Source organism: Leptonychotes weddellii, chromosome 13, assembly GCF_054177405.1.
Source record: "Leptonychotes weddellii isolate Sample4059 chromosome 13, ASM5417740v2, whole genome shotgun sequence".
Classification (NCBI taxonomy): Eukaryota; Metazoa; Chordata; class Mammalia; order Carnivora; family Phocidae; genus Leptonychotes; species Leptonychotes weddellii.
This window is the reverse complement of record NC_138381.1, coordinates 16,030,096-16,047,763: the sequence shown is the minus strand read 5'-3', so window position 1 is coordinate 16,047,763 and position 17,668 is coordinate 16,030,096. Positions and strand designations below refer to the sequence as shown.

The 17,668-nt window shown below is 43.1% G+C and overlaps 1 pseudogene; it reads left to right on the top strand.

Annotated features, from left to right (window-relative positions):
- The first annotated feature begins 13,384 nt into the window (after positions 1-13,384).
- LOC102728323 (lipid transferase CIDEC-like) lies at positions 13,385-14,426 on the top strand (annotated as a pseudogene).
- The last annotated feature ends 3,242 nt before the right edge of the window (positions 14,427-17,668 follow it).

Genomic DNA, 17,668 nt, shown 5'->3' with positions numbered 1-17,668 from the left:
TTTTTTTTAAAGTCTCGCCTGTTGTCCTTCTAATTGTTCATGAGTTGCACTTTGGTGTAGCATGCCCCCTACCGCCTGAACCTTGTTTCGCAAAGTGAGGTCCCTGGACCGGCAGCCTCGCCATCAGCTGGAAGCTCAGGCTCACCCCAGACCTACTGAAGTGGAATTTGCATTTAACAGGATCTGTGGGGTTCTGAGAAGCACAGCTGCAGACCAGGGGCACTCAAGCTTGACGGCACATTGGAATCACCTGGGAAGCGTCAACATCCTGATTTCATTGAGTATGGCCAGGCAGCAGGATTTGCAAGTGCTCTGCAGGGAATTCTAATTTGCCGCCAAAATTCGAATTGCAACCACAGCTGGGACCTACCCATCCAGGCCAAAGACTTGGCACTTTAGCATTTTCCTGATTTTCTCATCTTAGCGCTCGGACATTGTTTCTGAATGGAATACTCTGAAGTTCTGTTTGAAAAGTCTCATCATCGTGGTTTTTTTCATGATCTAAATTCATATGACAGAGACTCCTTATGACCTCTTGTCTAATTGAACTTACCAGTGGGGCATGAAGAATTTTATATTGCTCAGTTTTCTAGATAACTGAAACTTACCCCTTTTGTGACAAAATTTTTCTAAAGATTTTAAATCATTTGGAAGTAAATATTTCTGGGGCGCCTGGGTGGCTCAGTCGTTAAGCGTCTGCCTTCGGCTCAGGTCATGATCCCAGGGTCCTGGGATCGAGCCCCACATAGGGCTCCAGCCCCACATCGGGCTCCCGGCTCAGCGGGAAGCCTGCTTCTCCCTCTCCCACTCCCCCTGCTTGTGTTCACTCTCTTGCTGTGTCTCTCTCTGTCAAATAAATAAAGTCTTAAAAAAAAAAGGAAGTAAATATTTCTCTTTTTAAAATATTTTATTTATTAATTTGAGAGAGACAGTGTGAGTTGGGGGAGGGACATGGGGACAAGCAGACTCTCTGCTGAGTGGGGAGCCCGACTCTGGGCTGGATCATGACCTGAGCTGAAGTCAGATGCTCAACCGACTAAGCCACTCAGGCATCCCCTAATTCATTCTTTAAAACTTTGGGACTAACCTAGTCTCTCATCTTGCAGAGGCACAGAGTTTGTTTCTCAGTTCAAACATTTTTATTTTATTATTTTTTAAAAGATTTTATTTATTTGTCAGAGAGAGAGACCGAGTGCACAAGCAGGGGGAGCGGCAGGCAGAGGAAGAAGCAGGCTCCCCGCTGAGCAAGGAGCACGGTGCGATGCGGGGCTCAATCCCAGGACCCTGGGATCATGACCTGAGCTAAAGGCAGGTGCTTCACGGACTGAGCCACCCAGGAGTCCCTTAGTGCAAACATTTTTGACATAACTCCTCCCCTTGATAAACACTGTACTGCAGCATGTAATAATAATTGTATACAATCAGCTTTCATGTTACTAATAAAAAGAATAATCTCAATTTTAACACATTAGTTCTTATTTCATTCATAGTTTTCACTATGACACTAAGCATACATTTTTTAGTTTTTTTATGGAACAACTTTTTGATGAAGGAAGCAGTATGTCGATTTACATTCTGGGATAAAACCCTTAATCCGTGTAACTACTCCAGAAGTTTTCTGGTCATTACAGCTACACCATCAAAACTCATTCCTACATAAATCTGAAACTCCAAGCTACATTTAATTGCCAGTATAATCCCTCAAAATTTTATACAGTTCAGAGCTAATTGTGTCTATAGCCAATGAAGCTGAAAGAAATAATTCTTCCTTCATAATGCCATTCTGTTCAAAATATACTTTAAACATTAACATTAGCAATTTCTGTTCCTTTATCAAGTTGCAATGAAAACACTAGCTTTACTTGTTCAGTTGGTTGGTCTATAGCATCAGTCAGTTCCTGAAAATTTTGAGCTATGGTATCCTAGACAAATGGTTCTTGAGCTATCTTCTTTGCCACGGATTCACCTACTTCCAAGCAAACCTTCGATTCAGTCTTTTGCTAGCGTCTCAGCAATTGTATTTTTTGAAATTTTATTTTATTTTATTTTATTTTAATATTTTATTTATTTGAGAGAGAGTGAGACACAGATCATGAGCAGGGGGGAAGGGTAAAAGGAGAAGCAGACTCCCCACTGAGCAAGGAGCCCGATGCAGGACTTGATTCCAGGACCCTGGGATCATGACCTGAGCTGAAGGCAGACAACCTACTGAGCCACCCAGGCACCCCGAAATTTTATTTTATTTTAAAGTAGGCTCCACACAGGGGTGCCTGGGTGGCTCAGTTGGTTAAACCTCCGACTCTTGATTTCGGCTCAGGTCATGATCTCAGGGTCCTGAGGTCAAATCTGCTTCTCTCCCTCTGCCCCTCGCTCTGCTCATACACTTGTGCGTGGGTGTGTGTGTGCACTCTCTGTCAAATAAATAAATAAAATCTTTTTTTTTAAGATTTTATTTATTTATTTGACACAGAGGGAGAGAGAGAAGGAACACAAGCAGGGGAAGTGGGAGAGGGAAAAGCAGACCCTCGGCTGAGCACGGAGCCCGATGTGGGACTCGATCCCAGGATCCTGGGATCATGACCTGAGCTGAAGGCAGACGCTTAACCCGCATCGGGCTCCTTGCTGAGCAAGGAGCCTGCTTCTCCCTCTGCCTGCCTCTGTCTCTCTCTCTCTGATAAATAAATAAAATCTTAAAAAATAATAATAATAAATCTTAAAAAAAAAAAAGAGTACTCATGACCCCAAATCAAGAGTCAGATGCTCCATGGACTGAGCCACCAGGCGCCCCAGCAATTGTATTTTTTAATCTGAGTAAGCCAATGCGCAGCTTCATAAGACACCTGCAAAGTACCAACGTTTGTAAGTGACCTGCTGAACAGCTATTCCCATCAGCTTTTTAATCCGTTACTCTTTCCTTAAAAGGATCATTTGGTTTGGAACTCTTCCTGTTTTGCATGTAAGTGCTGCTTAAGTTGGGGTGGTTCTGTTGGTTCATCAGACTGTCCATTTCTACAAATAATGCATCATTGTTTCGGCATTTTGCCATCAATGATGCCTACGAAATCAAATCAATAAACCCACAAACATATCTGAGCCAAATTACTATGACGATTTCAGTCTTCCTTTCTTTGAAATAACTTCTGTTTTCAGGGCGCCTGGGTGGCTCAGTCGTTAAGGGTCTGCCTTCGGCTCAGGTCATGAGCCTGGAGTCCCGGGATCGAGTCCCACGTCGGGCTCCCTGCTCAACGGGGGGTCTGCTTCTCCCTCTGACCCTCTTCCCTCTTGTGCTGTCTCTCATTCTCTCTCTCTCAAATAAATAAAATCTTTAAAAAAAAAAAAAAGAAAGAAATAACTTCTGTTTTCATCATTTGGTTTCCTACTGCTGCCACTTTGGGAAAAAGTGTGTCTTTCCTCGACAAAAACAGTCCAGGGAGCTTATCTCACTAGCAGTAAATTCGAGTTAAGAAATCGTACTCCCACACCAAGATCCTTAACTTAATCACATCTGGAAAGTCCCTTTTGCTATTTCACAGGTTCTGGGGATTGGAACACGAATGTCCTTGAGGGCCTTTATTCTATCTACAGATAGACATGACTTTCAGGGAAAGCGCCCTGCTCTTTCGTTCTTTCTGCAGAATGGAGCACAGATGAGTCAGTGGGCTCAGGAGCAGCAGGGTTGGATCATGAGAAGATTAACAACCACATGTGGAAGACTACAGAGTAATCTAGGTAAGAAAGTGATTCTTGGTACGGCTGGGATTGCCATACTAGCTTGGACCTCTACGTGTCGGAGAAATAAACCTCTATCTCACCGAAGCCAGTATTATTTGGGGTCTTCTCTATTATAGCAGTGGACCTGCTAACCTAATTAATTTCACCATCAAAAGAAAAAATATAAGATGAGGGGAGGGAATGAGGGACCGAGGGACAGAAGTCAGATTTTACTTCTTAGATTGGCTCAAAAACAATTTCGAATATGTGGAAGAATGTGACAACTAACTATAATTCATACAGGGGCGCTTGGGTGGCTCAGTCGTTAAGTGTCTCCCCTTGGCTCAGGTCATGATCCCGGGGTCCTGGGATGGAGCCCCGCGTCGGGCTCCCTGCTCAGCCGGGAGCCTGCTTCTCCCTCTCCCACTCCCCCTGCTTGTGTTCCCTCTCTCGTTGTCTCTCTCTGTCAAATAAATAAATCTTTTAAAAAAAATTTAACTATAATTCATACAGAGAAATAAAATTCCTCAAGTGACAAATGCCTTTGCTTTCATTTCTTGTCTTGCGAATTGGTCAAGATTCAGATCCACGTCCTGATAACCACCACATGTCAGTGACCTCCACTCTGGGGTTAGACTTTGGCAATCCTGTCCTTTGGTCTCTACCGAAGGATAGACACACGGCCAGTGTTTTCACAGGCTCAAGGGCTACGGTTACTGAATTCTCATCTCAGGATGAATTCCCTAAGTGTTGGCCATCTTATGAAGCAGATAAGCCTTGTGTTTAGAGCAGGCTTGTCTACACGTGATCCTGCAATTTCACTTCAGGGCTGAGTTGGAGGTGAATGACCACGAGCTTATCTGGTTGGAGTCCACATTCCACATGGCACGGACAGGCAACAGTGGAGGCTGAGTAATCAGATGTGGTTTTTGACAAGATGGTTTCAAGACCTGCCTTTCAGAGCACGGTCTGTAGCCTCTCATCTCCAGGACTGCGGTCTGGAGTGGGGAAATGGCAGATACTGCTTTCCTACCCGCTCCAGTATAAGCTCTCCTAACAAAAGGATTCTACAAAGTGTCAGTCCTTTCTTAGCTGGTGGGTAGAAAGAGCTGCAGCTTCGTGTCTGGCTCTTTAACACTTTGGGGGCATACATATCTGACTTCATGTGCAAGCATCCTTATCTTCACCCTTCTTTTATTACTTGCAGTTTTCCTCCTGAAGTAGAGTCCTTAGGTTCAATTAGCTTTATAAGCTATTATCAAAATAACAATAGTAATAGTAGTATTGAAATATGGTGTTTTGGGGGGCACCTGGGTGGCTCAGTGGGTTAAGCGTCTGCCTTTGGCTCAGGTCAGGTTCTCAGTGTCCTGGGATTGAGCTCTGCATGGGACTCCCTGCTCATCCAAGAGTCTGCTTTTCCTCTCCTTCTGCCCCTCCTCTCCGCTTGTGCTCTCTCTCTCAAATAAAATAATAATAATAATGTATTTTTCCACATTCCTAAGAAATTTGCCATGAAACATTTAAGGCATTTTTAAAATATTTTATTTATTTATTTGGCACACACACACACACACAGCATACAAGCAGGGGGAGCAGCAGAGGAAGAGGGAGAAGCAGGCTCCCTGCTGAGCAGGGCTCGATCCCAGGATCCTGGAATCATGACCTGAGCTGAAGGCAGACGCTTAACTGACTGAGCCACCCAGGTGCCCCCATTTAAGACATTTGTAGAGGGGTGAAGAGTGCTACAGAAAACATGCATGCACCCACCACCCAGCCGGAGTAACACCATATTGCCACCACTCCTATTTCTTTCTCTCTGAATTTAGCTTACCCTTAATTTGGAATGTATCATTCTCAGGCATTTCTTTATATTATATTTTTAATACGTATGCATATATTTCTAAGCATATTATTTAATTTTATATATTTTGAATGTAAATAGAATAGGATATGTATTCTTCTGTAACGGTTCTTTCTATTCAACATTGAGGGGTCCATCAGCTTGATATGTGAAGCTCTAGTTCATTAACTTTCACCGTTATTTAGTATATGTATGAATACATACTACAATGTATTCTCCGGTGGATATGCACATAAATATGTCTTTTATTTTATTATTTTATTTTTTTAAAATAATTTATCTGACAGAGAGGGACACAGCGAGAGAGGGAACACAAGCAGGGAGAGAGGGAGAGGGAGAAGCAGGCTCCCCGCGGAGCAGGGAGCCCGATGCAGGGCTCGATCCCAGGACCCTGAGTTGAAGGCAGACGCTTAATGACTGAGTCACCCAGGCGCCCCAAACATGTCTTTTAAAAATAAAATAAGTTTCTGGGCACCTGGGTGGCTCAGTTGGTTAAGCGACTGCCTTCGGCTCAGGTCATGATCCTGGAGTCCTGGAATCGAGTCCCGCATCAGGCTCCCTGCTCGGCAGGGAGTCTGCTTCTCCCTCTGACCCTCCCCCCTCTCATGCTCTCTGTCTCTCATTCTCTCTGTCTCAAATAAATAAATAAAATCTTTAAAAAAAAAAAGAAAGAAAAGGTAAGTAATCTTTATATTGATAAACTCTTGGATATATTGGGTTAAATAAAATAGATACTTATAATCAGTTTCTCCTGTTTCTTTATACTTTTAAAAATGTGGCTACTAAGAAACTTAAAATGACATGTGTCTCACATTTCTGGCTCACGTTATCTTTCTACCAGTCAGTCCTGCTCCAGACGGCCATTTGTGGCCCAGGGCCTTGTCTGCCTCACTCGTCACTGTAAACCCAGTGCCCAGAACAGCAATGGAACAAGGAGGTGCACAGGATGCACCTGCTGAATAAATGAATGAATCAGCAAATGCCCACATGAATGAATGAAGGTGATTGCTTTTATAATTCTACCTGTTTAACCCTTCACTCTCAAGGAGGTTATATAAAGTTGTCTCAGAATGAAATTCTTTTAGAAATCTCCACTTGTCTGTTTTTGTCACTTGACTCTTAGGCAGCCCACAGGTGGACACAAGACCCTCCCTCTATGCAGGAGGGTGGAGGTTGACCCTTGTCTCTGGGGAAGGTCCACCAGCCTCGACAGCCTGGTACAGTTGTGTTTGCGCTTGTGTTCAAGCCCTATTGCTATGTGCTGTCACCGGGCCCAACTTCGTGTGTGTGCTGACGTAGGTGGGAAAGTGGGGAAGTCTTTTTCCAACCAGTAAACACTAAACTGTCAGAGGACATCTTCTGGAGTCTGCCAGATCTTTTGTTCTCAAGAACATTTTAGTCAAAAATAATAACTTTCCCTCTGCCTGTCCTCAAGTCATACTAACTTTTTATACTCATTTTTGATGCAACTTTTTTTTTTTAAAGAGTTTATTTATTTATTTGACAGAGAGAGACACAGCGAGAGAGGGAACACAAGCAGGGAGAGTGGGAGAGGGAGAAGCAGGCTTCCCACCGAGCAGGGAGCCCGATGTGGGGCTCGATCCCAGGACCCTGAGATCATGATCTGAGCCGAAGGCAGACGCTTAACGGCTGAGCTACCTAGGCACCCCTTGATGCAACTTTTTGCAAGAAGATCAGTCCTGCTACTCTGTCATAATTCCAGTGTTTTCAAAATAGATGGGGTTCCTGAGCCACATGGGCAAAGGCACACATACTTTCCTTTTGGAGTTGAAATTTGGTTTCTTTGGGTTGATTATGGGGGAGGTGTGTGCTCCATCCTCTACCATTCTCTTATTTTGCAAGATCTCCAACTCTGAGTGTTCTTGCTTCCTATTGCAAGAAGAGCAAGTTCAAAACCAATAATTCTATCAGAGAATCCTGGGCAGATTCTCATGTTTAGAACTTTGAAATAATGGCTACTCGTTTCAAGCTACGTTTAGATACTTAAGCAAATAGTCAATTATCTGCCTCCTGAGCCAGCAACCCTCAGCACACCTGCCCATTCATCTGTTTCACAGACGGCAATGTTTCAGTACCAGGGATGGAGGGTGTTTGGCTGGAGAGGTGGCTGGCTGGACAGTGGTGGGCTTGGCATATGGTCCTAGAGGGTTTGAACTTAAATGTACAATGTAAATCTAAAATCTAATAGGAAAAACATAGGAGGAAATTTATGGAATCTAAGACCAGATGAAGAATTTTTAGACTTGACACTGAAAGTACAATCCATAAGGAAAAATTGATAAATTAGACCTCATCAAAATTAAGAATTTTTGCTTTGTGAAAGAGGGTAAGAAAGCAAACTATGGATTAGGAGAAAATGCTTGCAAACCACATATCTAACAAAGGACTTATATCTAGAATATATAAGAAGTTCTCAAAAAACCCAAACCATCCAATTAGAAAATAAACAGATATCTCACTGGAAAGCATATACAAATGATGAATTTTAAAAAAAAAACCCAAACAATCCAACTAGGAAATAAACAGACATTGCACTGGAAAGCATATACAAATGACAAAGCACACAACAAGATGTTCAACATTATTAGCTCTTATGGAAACGCAAATTAAAACCACAATGAGATATCGTAACAAAGTTAATCAGAATCACTAAAATAAAAAATACTGCTGACACGAAATGCTGGCAAGTCTATAGAATCACTAGATAGGAATGTAAAATGGTACAGCCACTCTGGAAAATAACTTGGCAGTCTCTTAAAGAACTAAACAGGCTCGGGGCGCCTGGGTGGCTCAGATGTTTAAGCGTCTGCCTTCGGCTCAGGTCATGATCCCAGGGTCCTGGGATCGAGTCACACATCAGGCTCCCGGCTCAGCGGGGAGCCTGCTTCTCCCTCTGACCCTCTCCCCTCTCATGCTGTTTCTCTCTCGCTCGCTCTCTAAAAAATAAATAAAATCTTTAAAAAAAAAAAAAAAGAACTAAACAGGCTCTTCCCATAAGTCCCCGCAATTGCACTCTTTGGCGCTGATCCCAAGAAATAACTTAGGGTCATGTAAAACCTACACACAAGTGTTGGTAGTGGCTTTATTTATGATAGCCCCAAACTGGAAATAGCCCAGATGTCCTTCAATGGGTGAATGGTTGAACAAACCGCCATGCATCCATGCCATGGAACACTGCTCTGCAATAACCAGGAATGAACTAATGATGCACACTGCAACTTGGATCAAGGGAATCAGTTTGAATGAAAAAAGCCAATTCAAAGGTTATATATTGTATGATTTCATTTATAGAACATTCTAGAAATAACAAAATTATAGATAAGAAAAGACCAGTGATTGCCAGGAGTTAAGGGTGGGAGTTGGGAGGATATAAAAGGGAAACATGAGGCAGCTGCATGGTGATGGAACAGGTCTGTATCTTAATTGTAATGCTGGTTACATGAAGATACACCTTCCATAAAATTGCACAGACACACACACAGGAGTGCTTATGAAATTGGTGACGTCTGAATAAGCTCTGTGGATCATATAAGCAGTCAGTTTCCTGGTTTTCATACTATACTGTAGATGTTACCACTGGAAGAGGCTAGACAAAGTTCGCTGAACTTCCCTGGGTGGTTCTTATTCAGGCAACCTCTTGTGAATCTATCATTATTTCAAAATAAAAAGTTTTTTAAAAACTGCACTTGGGGGGCACCTGGGTGGCGCAGTCAGTTAAGCATCTGACTTCGGCTCAGGTCATGATCCCAGGGTCCTGGGACTGAGCCCTGCATCTGGTCTCGGTGCTCAGCGGGGAGTCCATTTCTCGCTCCACTTCTGCCCCTCCCCCAACTCGTGCACACATGCATGTGTGCACGTCGCGCGCGCTCTCTCTCTCTCCCCCTCAATAAAATCTTTTAAAAAATAAAATATAAATAAAATAAAAACTGCAGTTGGATATGAAACAATTATTTAATTTGGAATTGCCTCAGGATACATACATTTACAGAACTTATTTTGCACCTAATACTAATTTGCTTTGGTAAGTGTATCTACTTATAAATCTATCCTGCCATTCGGTGCCCTGTTCTGTTCTGTTAAACATAGGGTTAAACAGCATTTTTGGTATGACAGTCATGGACTGTTCTGACTTTCTAGATGTTTGCTAGCAGTGTCTAGAAATGATATGTGGGCAGTAAGTGGGTCAACTGGTTTGAATGAATGTGGTTACTTTGTAAACATCTCATGGTAGATCCTGTTAGAACACATACAGATTCTGTGCTTCCCCATGATGGTAGTAAACTTGCTTGGCCTTGGGGGGTTGGAGGGTTATGAGTATTTTTCATAACTATCATTTCCTGAACTTGACCTTTATTATACTTTCCATATTTGCTAATACACGATATACTTGAAGTGTGTCTTTAAAATTATGTGACTTTTGGGGCGCCTGACTGGCTCAGTCATGGAGCATGTGACTCTTGATCTCGGGGTTGTGAGTTCAAGCCCCACGTTGGGTGTGATTACTTAAAAATAAATAAATAAAAATAAATAAATAAAATTATGTGACTTTTTAAAACCCCACAATACCATTCTGGCCTCCCATTTGCCAATTTTTTTGCATATATTATTTTATTTAGGACTCCTATTAATCCAATTAAAAATATGCTTTCTTCCTTTCCTAAAACATAAACATGAGAAGTTATTTATCTGAATAAATGGTCCATGAACATTGTTAGTCCAGCAATGTTATTATTGCTCACAGCACTGTCGAAACTCTCCTTTAGGGCTTTTTTGGGGGTAGGGGGACTCTGTGGCATATTCTAAGATTTTATTTATTTATTTGACAGAGAGAGACACAGTGAGAGAGGAACACAAGCAGGGGGAGTGGAAGAGGGAGAAGCAGGCTTCCCGCCAAGCAGGGAGCCCGATGCGGGGCTCGATCCCAGGACCCTGGGACCATGACCTGAGCCGAAGGCAGGCGCTTAACGATTGAGCCACCCAGGCGCCCCTCTGTGGCATATTCTTTTGACTGCTCTCAGTTGTAGAAAATTTTCACCTTTTAAAGTTTAGAACTTTATCTACCTAGATCTGTCATCAAAAGTAATTCAGCACAAATTAAAACAACAAGGTAGTATTTTCTACTTGCAGGCTTACAGAAGCTCATCTCTAGTACCAGCAAGGATGCTGAGAAGCCAGGAGCCCTCTGCACTACCAGGGAGAGTACGATTTGCTACAAGTTTTTGCAAAGCAATTTGGCAATATATATGTCCAAAGCCTTTAGAAATGTGCAAACATTTTAAGGAGGCATTCCACTTCTGGGTATGTATCCTGTATTTTAAAGTTTATCCAAAGTGATGTCCACTGCCACCGATATCTAATGGAGGATAATGCAAACCTAGCCCATTGCCTACAGAATATATTCTAACCCCCAATTTACTGTAAGGTTACTTCTATTCTCCCCTGGGGAGTCCTGGTAGAGCCATCAAAGGAACCTATTATCCCCTGCTGCGGATCTCAACTAGAGGAGGTTGGGAAAACTGCACCACACCCACCCTTCGCGAGCAGCCTAGTTCCAGCTAATTTCATTTGCATCTCTAAGTATGAAGTAGAGTAGTCGACATCTGCTTTGCCTGTGTAAAGAGCCCAGGGCGCGTACTGCAGTAAGAGTTCAATAATTCTGATTTCCAGCATATTACTCATAAACGCACACTGCCTAGGACTACTATTTTGATGTAAGAATCATTTAAGTGTGTATACTCCCCTGTGCTCATTTGCAAATCAATCCTATTCAAAGACTTTTCATCTCATCTACGGCCAGACCACCCTGAACGTGCCGATCTGTCAAAGACTTTTCATCAATGGCATTGTTAGCTTTTGCATTTCCTTCTCAGCTGTTTTTGTTTGTTTTAGCGTTTTGTTTTGCTAACATCTCACCATTCTCTTCCATCCTGCCCCCAAATTTAACCTCCTATTTCAAGGGCTTAAAAGTATTTATACTTTCAATACCGGGAGCAAATTAATCCTTGTACACACTTTAAAGGGATCCTGTAATAGCTTTCAACATCTCTCACTCACCCCCTACTGTTTATTGCCCCTGTACAATGCCCATCCCTGTTCCTTTCTTATTTTGTTAGATGTGTGAAATCATTGCCACCCCTATCTGCCCATTCCTACAAACTGGACTTTGAACTGGACCTGGGGGAATGTAACCTAAATTGGAAGACGTTCCACTTGCCCCAGGAATTTGGAGTTGGGGTAGGAAGATTGTCTCTTCGGGATTTGGACATAGGGGCTGAGCAAGTGATCTGTGAAGGACTAGCTAGAAGAGCAACAAGACGTGGGGTTAAATCACCATTTGGGGACAGCTGCAGGGGAGGCCAGGGAGGTGGTGGTGACCAATGGGGGGAGGGGAGCGGAGAGGAGGAAGGAGAGACAGAGGGAAACTGTCTGCAGCTGGTATTCCCAATCTTGAAGTTCAGTTGGGTTCCTTGGGGTCCTGTTTGTTTACAGTAAAGCTCCCTTTACATGACTAGCATAAATGAGTTTTGGTTAGTGACACCAAATAATCCTTGAATCAGATTCTCAGAGTGGGTCTTCAAAACAAAGATTATATAAACTAATGAATAAATATTAACCATATTAGGAACAAATCCTATTCATTTTTCATCTTTTTCTGCTTTTAAAAAAATGTGAAATATGCCATCCATATAGAAGAGTGCATGCAATTTATATGTAAGGTCTAAAACAACCTCTGCTTGGGCGCCTGGGTGGCTCAGTTGGTTAAGCGACTGCCTTCGGCTCAGGTCATGATCCTGGAGTCCCGGGATCGAGTCCCACATCGGGCTCCCTGCTCAGCAGGGAGTCTGCTTCTCCCTCTGACCCTCCTCCCTCTCATGCTCTCTCTCATTCTCTCTCTCACAAATAAAAAATAAATAAAATAAAAAAATAAATAAAACAACCTCTGCTTGTGCCTGGGTGGCTCAGTCGGTTAAGCATCTGCCTTTGGCTCAGGTTCTGATCTCAGGGTCCTGGGGTGGAGCCCCAAGTTGGGCTCCCTGCTCAGTGGGGAGTTTGCTTCTCCCTCTCCCTCTGCCCCTCCTCCCCAGTTACGCTCTTTCTCAAATAAATAAATCTTTAAAAATAAATAAATTTTAAAAAATAAAGAAAACAACCTCTGCTTGAAACTATGCACATGTTTTATGAATTCTTCTGGGCCAGACAGTAAATATTTCTGGCTTTGCAGGACATCCAGTCTCCGTCAGAACTTCTGTAGAACGTCTGTAGCACTAAAGCACATAATTAATGTGGTTCTGTTCCGATAAATTTTATTGTAAAAATAGCAGCAGGCTGGATTTGGCCCAGAGGTCATCATTTAAAGACTATGGCTTAAAACAGAATTATTTCCCCAGGTTTAAAGAATTTTAATGCTAAGTCCTGCACAACCACCACCCAGGTCAATAACACAGATAACACAGAAGAAGTTTCCGTTGGCCCATCCTGGACGATAAATCCTCTCTCCCTTCAAGACATAGCCACCGTTCTGATCCTTGTGATGCACATTTTCTTGCTTCTCTTTACAGCTTTGCCAGCTCTGTATGCATTACTAGACAGGATAGCTTATTTTTGCCTGTTTTTGAAATTTTGATAAATGGAATCCTAACTGAATGTGTTCTTCTTTTTCTCTTTTTTCTCCTCCCCCAGGCTGATATAATCTCTCCCAGACATGAAGATAGAGGAAATATTTCCCAGAGGCAGAACTGTAGGGGGGTTAGGAGGCTGTGGAGGTGGTACAAGGCACTGCAGCTGATGAGGATGGAATACGCCATGAAGTTCCTCAACTTTTTCTGCCGTAAGTCCCTCTCCACATGTGTGGCAGTGAGCACCTCGGTGGTGTCCCTGTAGCCACTGCTGGAGCCCAGTCTGGAGGCCTCCAGGGCCCAGCCCTTCAGAGCAAGCACCGCGAACCAGAGTGTGCAGAAAGAAGGGCATTGTGACGCACAGTCTGGATGGGCCTCTTCCAGGTCCGGGACAGCCTGATGCTGACAGACAAGCCCTCTCCCTGGTGCTGGAGGAGGATGGCACCACCGGAAAGACAGAAGACTATAGGGCGCCTGGGTGGCTCAGTCGCTTAAGTGTCTGCCTTCAGCTCAGGTCATCTCAGGGTCCTGGGATCGAGACCCGTGTCGGGCTCCCTGCTCAGTGCGGAGCCTGCCTCTCCCTCTCCCTCTGCCACTCCCCTGCTTGTGCTCTCTTTCTCAAATAAATAAAATCTTTTTTTAAAAAACCCCAAAAAACAGAAGAGTATTTCCAAGACAGTGGACAGTGTTCATGGTCCTCCACAAGGGGCAGAAATGGCAGTCTCCATCAGAGCAGATGAGGTCCCCCCTACTGGGGGAGAACATTGAAAGCCTAGGGGAAGTCTTTAAGGGGTGCCAACCACATGCTTATCTTGATGCAAGAGACAAGGTACTAATTCTTTCTCTCCCATAAGCCTGCCAGGAAGATCGAAGTGACCTGCATAACCTATGGCTTGTACAAGGTGAACCCACAGGATTTCATTGGTTGGTTGACAGTGAAGGCAACTCAAAATAGCACATCCTCCATTTCGAACTGCTACAGGGTCACGCACTGCTACAGGGTCAAGTGCATCATGAAGGAAGCTCTTTGCTGGCCCCTCTTCAGCATGTAAGCCATAGGCCCTATGCTGCTCAGCACCTCCTGTTACATGCAGCAACTCCTGGGTGCCACAGAGGGAGGGCGGCCCACAGGCAAGGTCTCATCCCTCATCCCCACCAGGCTGAAGATACTACAAGGAAGGCCCAAGTTCTTGGAGGCTTTCCCAGCCAAAGACTAGACGAGCGACCCAGTGTTCAGCTGGTAGCATCCAGCAACAGCTTGAGATCTTCTTTTTCTTCTTCTTCTTTTTTTTTTTAAAGATTTTATTTGATTTTACTTAGAGAGAGCACATGTGTGTGTGGGGGAGGGGCAGAGGGAGAGAGAGACTCTTCAGCAGACTCCCCACTGAGCACGGAGCCTGATGCAGTCATGAGATCATGATCTGAGCCGAAATCAAGAGTCGATGCTCAATCGCCTAAGCCCCCCAGGCACCCCTAGAGAGCTTCTTGCCTCCTCACACCTCCCTCTTCCCAACAACACCATGAATGAGGAAGCAGGAGGAAGAACCAGAAACCTTGAGTGGGCTGGCTAATGGAGAACTAAGGGTTCCTGACCTGGCCTGGTTTTTCCTGCCTGGCATCGCTTAGCTGAGCAAGGCTACAGCATGAAGACTGCTCCTCAGCATCCTGTCTTCACACCCTACATTTTCATTATACTCCTTACCTCCTGGTCCCCCATGCAGAGTACTCCTGAATGGACTCTCAAGCCCACTAGTGCAACATGAGAATGTTTGCAATAAATTATTTATGCTGGGGGAGAGGACATTTCCCACCTCATTTGATGAGCCTGGTATAAATTTGATATTAACATTTGATAAGACATTATGAGAAAGGATAATTCCATGCTAATCTCCCTCATAAACATTAGATGTAAAAATCCAGTACAAAATATTTACAGATTCCAGCAATATGCAAGAGGCCAATATACATAATGATCAAGTTGGTTTTTTTCCCCCCAGGAAAACAAAATGTATTTAACAGTCAAAAATCGGGCACCTGGGTGGCACAGTGGGTTAAGCATCAGCCTTCGGCTCAGGTCATAATCCCAGGGTTCTGGGATTGATCCCTGCATCAGACTCCCTGCTTAGCAGGGAGCCTGCCCCCACCCCTGCTTGTGCTCTCTCTCTCAGATAAATAAATAAATAAAAATATTTTAAAAAATAAAATATAACCTGTAAGTTAATATCGATTTATGCAAAACAATGCTGTGAAATCCTATTCAGTTAAATGAATGCCTTCAGATATATTGAGAGACAGAGGGCACACCACGATTGCATCCTTAGCAAATTCCCATAGATCTCTTCTATGGCTAGTTACCAATGGCCTTTTTAACATTCCAGGTGTCCAGAGATCTCTCCCAACTCAGTCATCTCACTTTGGATGGTAAAAAGCACATTACGGAGGTTCAATAAACTTTGGCTAATGGTAGTGGCATTTGCAAGCAATAAAGGAAGGTTGGTTGCGGAGTTCATTATGGAGATTATATCTGATAGCTGTGTCTTGCTTTGCAAATTTAGTTTAATAGTTTTGAGCCACAATTTAAGGCTGTTCACTCATCATCAAAGGAAGATTAGAAGACATTGTAGTCCACATGAAGGTAATCATTAATTCCTTCTTTTTGCCTGGGCCCTTATACTCTTCAGAGCACTGACACATCTATCCCCATTTCTCAGTAACAGATGCATATTCTCTTAACTGCAGTCAAAGAACTATAGTTCAGAGTCATATTTTAAACCAAAGGCACATCTATTGATGCCTAACCAAGGACTGGTTAGTAGGCTGGGCTATCTCTACTATTGCTAGAAAACTAAAACCATATAATAAGGTTCACTATAATAATTATTTTTCTTACACCCAAAAGGAAAAAAATCCTGGAAGAAGATCATTTCCACTAGGTATGGTGTTCTTTAAATGATCCCCAGCTTAAAATATACATGAGGTCATACATGCTTGTATTTGCCTAAAGAAGATCTGAAAGAGGGGCCCCTGGGTGGCTCAGTTGTTAAGCGTCTGCCTTTGGCTCAGGTCATGGTCCTGGGGTCCTGGGATTGAGCCCCATATCGGGCTACCTTCCAGGCAGGAAGCCTGCTTCTCTCTCTCCCACTCCCCCTGCTTGTGTTCCGTCTCTCGCTGTGTCTCTCTCTGTCAAATAAATTTAAAAAAAAAAAAAAAAAGTTCTGAAAGAATACACCTGAAACTGAGAAAAGTAATTAGTGACCTGTGAAGTCTCAGAGATCAAAACTGCACAGAAGAAGGACCCAAAAGTTTTCACTGTAAAGCGTTTCATATTTTTAAGTTCATGAACTATGTGAATTATTTATCATTGAGAAAAGAAATCCACAGCTAACTGAGTGGACTCAACAAAGATGCAACTTTGACTTTGGAGTTTTGTTAACAATAGTTTTCTGCCCTTGAATGCCTCTTTTGTTAGCCCCAGCCTGTCATGTAGGTGTTGGTGACAGCAGGGCACAGAATAAGCCGGTTTATGAGGTTATGTGCAAATAAAGGACACCTGCCCTCCTCACTGTTCTTCTGTAATCTTCCATCCAAAGATAAGCTTGGTACATCACAAATGAAGTTTGTGGCATTGCTCCAGAGAGATAGGAATAAATGAAGTCTTCTCAGTGCCAAACGGAATTTTTTTTTTTAACTTTAAGGATTTTTTTTAACCACATGAAAGAAAACTCCAGAGTCTCTCTTTTTAAAAAGGCTTTGTGGGGGCGCCTGGGTAGCTCAGTCGTTGGGCAGCTGCCTTCGGTTCGGGTCATGATCCCAGGGTCCTGGGATGGAGCCCCGCATCGGGCTCCCTGCTCCGCGGGAAGCCTGCTTCTCCCTCTCCCACTCCCCCTGCTTGTGTTCCCTCTCTTGCTGTGTCTCTCTCGGTCAAATAAATAAATAAAAATCTTAAATAAAAAAAAAAAAGGCTTTGTTATACTGTTTTTCTGATTGCAAAAATGAAATAGAGATTGTTGTAGGAACTTTGGAATACACAAAAATTAAAGAGGAAATTCACTAACATAGAAGTCAGAGTTTAACAGGGGTATGAAGTTAGCTTCCTTCTTTAGAACACATTTATGAGGCAGAAAACGAATTTCAACTCAGCTGTGATCTGACAGTTTACTTTTTCCTAATATGGGGTATGACATCAATCTGAGTGTTGGCAGGAACCACAGCCTCTTATTAAAATTGGAAATCAGCTGTCCCAATTTATAGACATGTTGTGATCCAAAATCCACTTGGAATGCAAAACACCATTTTCTCATAGAACAACATAAAAATAATGGCAAGAGTCTGAGGCAAACAACAGAAGTCCACATAATTCATAGTGACTCAGAAGGCCAACAGTTTTTTGTTACACTGAAAGGAAAGAGAATAGAACTTTTCTTTGCCTCAAAAAAAAAGTTTATACAGAAAGTATTTT